This window comes from Silene latifolia, chromosome 7 (assembly GCF_048544455.1).
Source record: "Silene latifolia isolate original U9 population chromosome 7, ASM4854445v1, whole genome shotgun sequence".
Lineage (NCBI taxonomy): Eukaryota > Viridiplantae > Streptophyta > Magnoliopsida > Caryophyllales > Caryophyllaceae > Silene > Silene latifolia.
Window position 1 is genome coordinate 105,605,895 of NC_133532.1, and position 9,931 is coordinate 105,615,825.

The 9,931-nt window shown below is 37.1% G+C and overlaps 1 long non-coding RNA gene across 1 annotated transcript; it reads left to right on the plus strand.

Moving 5' to 3' along the window:
* Positions 1 to 5,323: 5,323 nt before the first annotated feature.
* Positions 5,324 to 6,423, plus strand: LOC141591212 (uncharacterized). The gene is made up of 3 exons (XR_012520738.1): positions 5,324 to 5,470; positions 5,581 to 5,695; positions 6,290 to 6,423. It is a non-coding gene; the product is annotated as an uncharacterized LOC141591212 (long non-coding RNA).
* The last annotated feature ends 3,508 nt before the right edge of the window (positions 6,424 to 9,931 follow it).

Below are 9,931 nucleotides of genomic sequence, written 5' to 3' on the forward strand. Positions count from 1 at the left end.
CAAATGAGAAGATGGGGGCCAAGACTATTGCTATAGAGAAGGGGGGGGGGATGTAGTATTGCGTCGGAACCATTGTTCACATTCAAACGTACTTCTATAGTTTGACCGGGATATATAATATTCTAACTACTTTAAATGTTTTTACATAATTACAATTTGATCCAGCAATGATTAAATTATGGTTGTTTTTCGAAAGGAGGAGATTTATTGTATCATTGAGTTGATTATGTAGAGTAGATATTATTGTTTTCCTTGACCAATTGAAAAACAAACAGGTATTAATGAACAAATTCTAAAAACTATCAGTCCAGATATTAATGAACATATTCTATTTTATTGTGAAATTTATCATACATTATTTTAATATTCGTGCAACGCACGGGCTAGAAAACTAGTATAGGGTTAAATGGAGGTGGTAAGTTGTAATAAACGAAAGGATCAATTAATTTTTACAGCCTTATAAATACTAGTTTTCAAAAATTACTACCTTATAAAAAAAACTCCTAAAATTACTACCTTACTAACCATTAGTACATACAAATTGCTACCAATTTCTTTTTTCGGTCACTTGAAAGAGAATATTCCGTCAATATTTGATATTTACCTCCAAAACTTAAAAATTTTGACCAAATTACCCCTCTCGTTATTTCTATTTCTTTTACCCATCTCTCTCCTTTCTTATTCTTACTTTACCCATCTTCTTCGTCTCCTTGTTTATTTTCTTCCACCATACTCTCAATTTTTAATTGCACAAAAAAAGGATTAAATAGGAAGAAATTAAGGATACATACTTCGTCGGTAAATTATAGAAGAAATCCAGCCCTCAATTTGATTATTTGGTGGAGATGGAGAAATTAGAAAGAGGAGTGCGTGGGTTAAAAGAGGAGAGATAAAGTTTAAGTGAAGAGGAGTATGTTTATTGAGCATGAGAAGGAAACAATCTACTTAATTGAAGGGGTATTTTCGTCAGCTAACATAAAAACACACTGGAAAAGGAAATTGGTAGCAATTTGTATGCACTAATGCGTAGTAAGAGAGTAATTTTAGAAGTTTTTTTTATAAGGTAGTAATTTTTGAAAACTGGTATTTATAAGGCTGTAAACATTAATTGACCCTAAACGAAATAAAATACAGGGTGGTAAGTTGTAGTAATTTTTTACTGAATACAACTCAAAAAAGAGAGTAAATAATGGATACGTCATACATACATATGGTAAACATCGGGGATTGAGCAAGAACATGTGAGTATGTGACATCTCCATTGCTCACTTTCACTATCGTTTTCTTACCAAACTGTAAAAGTACACGGTAATATTTGATTACTCTAAAACCCTAACAAGGAAACAGAGGAGAATTGGAAGGGGGTTTGAATTTCTTACTTTTCCACTTAAATTCAACTCATAATCCTTTAAGATTACAAGGTATCTCTTACATTTCGCCTTTTATTGTTCTAATCATTATTAATTGCATTAATGTTGTTATTTATGGCAAGTAATATCACAGTTGCAGGTTAATGTTACCAAAAAACGAAAGCTTTATTTATTTATTTTGTTGCTTTACGCAAGATAGTCAATTATTTCAATAATTGGGCAGGATCTAAGCATGGAGGAGGATAGACCCATCAAAAGGCTCAAGTTGGGTAGTGAAGATATTTTTGACACTTTGAATATTGAAGATTTACCGAATGGAATTCGGTGTTATTTCATCAAAACGGATCATTCGCCTGGCACCGGTTCTATTTCACTTGTTGTGAAAGCCGGGAATGTATTTTTTTTTTTGCCTATATTTTGAATTTTGTTTTTGTTGATTTCTATTTTATAATAAAGTATTACTCGTATATAGTTTATAATACTTGTTCAGTACCAAAAATTTAATTACAAATATACAAGTCGTGTGTAGTCACTGAAATACCATCTCTGCATTTGAGAATGTGATTTACTTGAATGAACAAGTAGTCAAATCTTTGGGGACAAATTTGGAAATTAATTGAAGGAAGTTGAAAAGAGGAAATTTTAGCATAAAAAAGGCATCTTCTAGTATCCCCTAACCCTTTCGGTCGTGGATTGGATCTGCGTCACATGGAGAGAACATAACTGATGCGGATATATTATATATATGAAGTTTCACTGGACAAATTTCGAATTTCCAAAGTTAAGGATAAGATAAGGGTCTCAACTTTCACCCTTTTTTTTTAAGTTTCCAGGTGAGGACCTTTAAACTAACTCTGTTGATCAATTCCATTAAACATGCTTAGTCCAGCCAAGCACTAACACATTAAGGTTTCACAGAGGAAAGAAAGAACTTGAGGAAAAAAAATAAAGAGAGCGATGACAATCAAAACATTTGGCGTCACAAATCCTCCCCTTGTTCACCATAGGGAGTTCTCCTAAGCCATATACTCGTCGCCGTCTTCATCATCGTCGTTACTCAAACCCATTAAAATAGGCAGCGTCGATATTAATTTTAAATCATTGGCATCCAATGATGGAGTCCACTGTTGTTTTGAAACTTATGACTTCTTTGTGGGTTAATAGTCTAGATATGAATAATTACGATAGTCCGCTACTAACCTAGTGAACCAGAGGAGAACTTGTTAAGCCGGAGCCGGAGGAGGATCATCACTAAGTTGCTTTAAAAACCATTGGACTTTCGTAACCACTGCTAATCCAGACCTCAGGGTCCTGGCGTCCTAAGGGCCTTGGAACTGGCTCTTAGGACAGAATGGACAAGCTTTAGGAGCCCCTAGATTATGCGCGCCATAATTCATCGAGCTCGATCCAATCAAGTGGCATCAAGTCATCAACATGCCTCACCCATTTGGTCAATCCAAGCCAATAAGTCGGCTCCTCCGTAATTATACCATTCGTCGTCAGCCAAGTAAAACTAGGATCACAGATTAAACGAGCATCCAAAATCAACCCGTTTTTAAAATAACAATCTCAAAGTAATACATCAATACATGGGGTGATGGGAAAGAAGAGCGTCTCGATTCTTCAATAATCGTTAGATCGGAAATCTCATCTATGAGATAAGTTAATTGACTTCATATTTTTGATTTAAAGTTGGTTTTGTCGTGGAATGGGGTTATAGATGAACAAGGGAAGGCTTTCAATTAAGTCCCACATAAATTGTGTAGAAATCATGCATCTATCACTACAACAAATAACAAAGCATCACCAAAACACAACATATATACACATCATCATCCTATAAAACACTTGCTGAAGTAAAAGAATGGCGTAAGTGAAACGATCGAGTAGAGGAGAAGCCAACTAGCTATAAAACTGGAGATACAAACACACAACGATAGTATAATGAAATGGGAATACCGAAACAACGTAGGACAGAAAACTGAAGCAACGAAAGTCAGAAGATACAATCTTCGACCTAATTCCGCATGCGATCAAACAGCCCTAATTAAAGTTTGCATCTGCAATCAATTTTCGAATTTTGTATGATGATTTATTCAATTAAAGCAATAATATGAACTCTAAATCACAAATTAAGTAGAAAGTACATACCCATAAAGATTTATAATTGAGAAAGATGAACAATATGACGATTTGAATAGCACTTCAAAGAGATGAATAGTGGTTTTGATTAAATTAATTAGAACTTTTTATGGGACGCGAAATGTATTAGGTTTTGGGGAACTGAACAAATGAATTAGGTTTTGGGCACGAATCAAACCACTATAACAATTGAGGAGATTAAGGTGTGGTGGTTTGAATTTTTTGGGAATTGAAGAGCGCGAGGAATGAATTTTTTTTTAGAGCGGAGCGATTTTTTTAATTAAAAATGATTATTATATTATTAAAATGTATATAGGGTGAAAATATGGGTCGACGCCTTTAAAAGCGTCGACCATAAAGCGTCGAGAAAGTAAGGGAGTTGTAGTAGTATCTCATTAGGTAACGGAAATAACAATAGGAGATTTTTCACGGAATAATTTGATAGAATAGTCCCTTAATCGAAAAAAAAATGTAAAGTTAGGATCTTTATCTTACCTTAGCTCCGAATTCCTATGATTGTTTCTATTTTGATTTTTAGTCTAATAAATTTTATTTTGTGGTAGGATGCTCTATGAACAACCATCTGAAGCAGGCGTCGCTCATTTCTTAGAGCACTTGGTGGTTAGAGCCGCCATGGAAGCTTCAAACTCTTCTTTTTTGCGTCGTTTTCTTCCCATGAACATCATGAAACAGCTTTAACACATACAGTGTTCCCTTTTCAAATCAATCAACCCCGGGAGATTTTGGAAGCCATTAATCTGTATGGTTTAATTGCTGACCGGAAGGTAATTTACTGTTTTAATTTTGAAATGACTTTTTTTTTATAGTTTTGATTTCGTTTATATTTGATTTTTGTATGTGTTGTATGATAGTTGGTGATAAAAGAAAGTCAAGTTAAAGCTGAGAGAAAAGTCATAGCAATGGAGTATAAGGAAAACATACAAGACAAAATAACTTGTGCCGAAGATAAACTCCATTGTTCTTTAGTTGAGGTATTATATGTTGAACTCTTTCTTTATTTTACTCTTGTAAGTTAGAACTTGATGATGCAATGATGAAATATGGTCTACCTATGTTTGTCCTAATGACCATAAGTGTTTAAACGAACTGATTCAACCTATATTGAATCACAATCCAAAGTACTGAGTAACTTTATTTTTTCGAATAACGGCACACTTCAATCATTGCTTTGTGTATTCGCCTTTGTAGAGACATCTCCTAATATCATCCTGAAAGTGTACTTTAAAAATTAGACTACTATGCCTGGTGTTAACTTGTGATAACATTGGTCTCTTTTTATTTTTCTTTCTAAAGTTGCTCCAAACCATGAATCTCTGTTTCCTTGTAAATGTGAAATAAACCTTGAAAATTTATCTCAAATGGAAGTCACCGAGCCATTGAGCCATAAATTATGATATTTTATCTTGTTTGTCCATATGCATGCATTCTCAAATGTTTGGTTCCAAATCTCCAACACTTAGAGAATAAAATGGTGGAGGATGTTAAAGGGTTTGGCAGACCTAACTTATAGAGAGTATATCAAAAGATATGCTAATTACTTGCTCTTAAAAATTATGTTAAATCCAGGCATGTCTGAACCCTTAATTATATTTTTGTCAAGTGTTCAACCTTGTTCCCATATTTTTTTATTATTAAGATCTGCCACTGGCATATAAACAGAATTGATTAGTTTCGTAAGACAAACTTTTTCCTTCATTGGAAAAACTCTCCTACCATCAAGATACACATGGAATGCTTATATGTGGGAGAAAGTCTCTCATTCAAAAAGTTAGCTTTCTATAATTTATATCTAATCATATGCAGGGAGTTTTTTTTTTTGTGAGACATGCCTGAATAACTTGATGCACATTGATTCTACTATGGTGAATGATTTTTACCAGAAATGGTACATCTCAAGTCAAATGGCACTTTTGATAATTGGAAACTTTGATGCTAAGGTAAATTTCTATTATTTTCTATTTAAGGCATGTGTAATGGTACACCGAGAACATAATTTAGTAGCATTATTGATCGGTTTTTTTCCTCTTTTCATTTCATTCGAGTATAGGAGTTATTTACTATAGCAAGGCAGAGTTTCAGCGGTGAAAAACCTGACGTGGGCATTCCGATTCATCGTAAAAGACCAAAGTTGGACCTCGGAATTAATAATAGTGAAGGATGCAGTAAGCAACCTCTTTATCATTTCTAATGTTGCCGTTTTTTTTTTGGCTTTTCTTGTCCTTTGTTTTACTCGACTTCTCAATTGAAATCTGTTTATCATTGAGAGAATTATAATCTGATGGTTTTTGGCTGATGATTTTGATAAAAATGACTGTGAATTGAAAATCGAAAACGTACATAGCTGGAATAGCTGAAATACTTGGAATAATTCTACCACTTCTGAGAAGAAAATTGGCATAGAAGTAAATTGGATGTAAAATGGTTTGGGGGTAGGGAATGCTTTCATTCATTTTTTTTTCAGTACTATTCTGGTTATGGTGATTTGTTTCTTCCCTGTTCTCTCGACCAATTTTTCTGGGTTGGGTGACCTGATCTGTTGTGTTTCCTTAATGTGAAAAATTTTCAGGCTAGTGATGCTCATAATTGAGTTGTGAGTTTTGTCAATTTATTTCAATATTAATGCACTGCTATCTAAGAAAACGGAACTTGTCAATATCAACTTTGATAGAGATATGCTGATATGGGGTACACAGTTGCTAAAAACTACTTAGGCTGAAGTTGCTCTAATGTAATGACTTATTTTCTCTTTTGCTTAGGCAAATGCTTTGGCTTTTAAGCTCGGAAGATCATCAAATTTGAGAGAGACATGGGTTTGGACGATGATCGTGAACGCAATTGATAAAAGATTAAAAGAATCTTGTCAAGGATTTGCGTACATTGTAGAAAAAGAATTGAGTATTAACCATACAATCCTCCCAAATAAGGCAAAGATTATGAAATCAACATAATTAGCAAGACAATCAATCTCCTCCTCAAATCAAACAATATCAATCCTTTTATGATTCTACATATAATGTAATTATAGTAAATATATACCGATAGGCTTAGCATTCATCCTATATAAATACATAGGTCATCACCTTGTATATTCATCTAGTTTACATCAATAATACATACTGTTTATATGGTATCAGAGCGCCAACAACGATCCAACCACAACCTTCTATCACCTCGAGCAACCACCACCTTCAAACGCTCCTCTGTTTTGCCTGATTTTTTCAGCACCACCACCATCATGACTAACCCCGATAGCACCATCCCAAACCCTCACGACACCACCAACCCTCTGATTTCGATCAATCTCAATCACTGCGTAAAATTAACGCCACTGAACTACGTTTCCTGGCGATTTCAGTTGATGAATATCCTATTCGGGTACAGCCTCTTTAGCTTCCTGGATGGATCAACCACGACACCACCACCAACCGTCACTGGCGATGACAAACAGGAAAAACCCAATCCTGCTTACCTCTCTTGGCTCAAGCAGGACGGCTTGATTCTAGGTGCACTTATGAGCACCTTGAGCGCCACCGTCCAAGCACTGATTGTGCGTGCTACCTCTTCAAAAGAGGCATGGGACATTCTCTCGAGCACCTATAACAACCCCTCTCGAGCCCATGTCCTGCAACTCAAAGATCGATTAGATTCTATAGTCAAAACCGCTGATCAATCAATCAGTGACTATATAAACACCTTCAAAACCTGCATCGATCAATTAGCTCTACTGGGTAAAACCGTCGACCCAGAAGACATTGTATCCAAAGTCCTTCGTGGGCTTGATTACAACCAGTATAAGTCCGTTATTGACACCGTAAGAAATCGTGACAACCCGATCTCATTTGAGTTGCTTCACGAAAAACTACTACACCAAGAGTTACTGATAAAGCAACAACCTTCATCGGATATTTTCCAACCAACTGCCAATTTATCATATCGTCACAATAATAATTTTCGTGGAAACCGCCACACCACTGCCTCACCACAATACACCTCTGCTTCCGCATCCAACCATGCCACACCTCGTCCCTTTAAAGGGCGCTGTCAATGGTGTCGCCAAGTTGGCCATGTCATTGCCATCTGCCCGTACTTCCGCAAACTTTACCCCAACATTGCATTCCCTGCCCCACCCTCTCGCCAATTCCAGAATCCGCCACAAGCACACACTGCTACCTCGGCACCAACCCAAAACCCAAACCCCAATCCAAACTATCTTCTGGATAGTGGGGCTTCGCACCATGTGACTCACGATCTCGACACCCTTGCTCTTCATTCACCTTACTTTGGCCCGGATGATCTCATAATTGGTGATGGATCGACCTTGGAAATTGCTAACATAGGTTCATTTCAATTACCTTACTCTCCTCTTAAGTTTAATAATGTTTTACATGTACCTAAAATATCCCGTAATCTTTTATCTATTTCGCAAATATGCCGTGACAACAATGCCTATGTAATTTTCTCATCATCGTCTTTTTGTGTTAAGACAATTTCAACGGGCAAGACACTCCTCCAGGGCAAGGCTAGAGACGGAGTTTATGAGTTGAGCACAACGCAACCAATGGCTTATCTAACCAAGATAAAGGCTCAACTCACCTTTCATGGCATCATCGACTAGGTCACCCTACCCTTGATGTAATGAAACATATTAATAAAGAAGCGCCATTTTTTATTTCCGACTTTTCTTATTGCAATTCTTGTCAAATTAGCAAGAGTAAAAAACTTCCATTCTCGCAATCAACATTTAAAACCAATGCACCACTCGACCTCATATATTCGGACCTATGGACAAGCCTCATTTTATCTCGCGAAAATTATAAATATTACGTCATTTTCGTCGACCATTTTAGCAAGTACATTTGGTTATTTCCGCTCAAACAAAACTCCGAAACCACTCAAGTATTTTTACGCTTTAAAGCCCTTGTTGAGAAATACTTCAACAAACCCGTCCGACAATTTTTCTCCGATAATGGTGGAGAATTTCAAAAATTAAACCCCGAACTTCTAAACAATGGCATAAGCCACTTCACCTCTCCACCCCACACTCCCGAACATAATGGGTATGCCGAAAGACGTCACCATCACATCGTTGAAACGGGCCTCGCCCTACTATCTCACGCTGGCTTACCTACCAAGCTATTGCCATTTGCCTTTAGTACGGCCACATATCTTATTAATCGACTCCCTACTAAAGCGCTAAATGGTGATACACCTTACTTTAAGCTACATAATTCAAAACCCGACTATCAAAAATTGCATAATTTCGGATGTCTTTGTTACCCATGGCTAAGGCCATATACAAAGCACAAACTTGAATACCGCTCTACCCCGTGCATCTTTGTTGGATATTCATCCACTCAAAGTGCCTTTTATTGTCTTGACCCAAAAACTAACAGAATTTACACATCCCGTCATGTTAAATTTATCGAGGATGAATTTGCATATAACAACCTACTTAAAAAGGACCCACTCCCATCGACCCACACTAATCTGGATGAGTGGTGTCAACTCGTCAATTCTATTCTTCCTACTTCTGCTACCTCACCTACACCATATCCTCTCCAAGCTAGACAATCCAAACACCCTATTCATACCACCTACACTCGCAAACCACCTACTTCGACCTCCACTGCCTCAACTACTCACCAACAACCCGCTAACCCCACCACTGACACTCCATTGTCACCCATTGCAAACTCACAACCGTCTTCCTCCCCTCTCACACTCGACACTGTCTCTACCGCCACTAACCTTCCTCCACTTTGCATTGTCACCACCCGCCTAGATAACAACATAAGAAAACCCAACCCGAAATATGCTAAACTTTCTCACATCACTCCCACTCCAAATTTACTCCCTAAAACCGTAAAACAAGCACTAGTTCTTCCACAATGGCGCAATGCCATGGACGCTGAATTTCTAGCATTTACCAACAACGAAACTTGGACATTAGTTCCTCAAAAACCATCCCAAAATATCATTGGTTGTAAGTGGGTCTATCGGGTCAAATACAATTCCGATGGGTCCCTAAAACAATACAAAGCCCGCCTCGTTGCCAAAGGCTTTTATCAAAGACCGGGTATCGACTTCAATAAAACCTTTAGCCCCATTGTAAAACCCACCACCATTCGCCTTATGCTCTCACTTGCGGTCACCCAAGCTTGGTCATTACGACAACTTGATATAAACAATGCCTTCCTTCAAGGCACACTAACTGATGATGTCTACATAGCCCAACCTCCCGGCTTTGTTGTCACGACTCACCCCGACTTCGTCTGTAAGCTCAACAAGGCAATATATGGCTTAAAACAAGCTCCTAGAGCTTGGTACACCGAGCTCAAAACATACCTTGTTTCCTCCGGTTTCAAACAATCTATTTCCGACTATTCTCTATTTCTTTT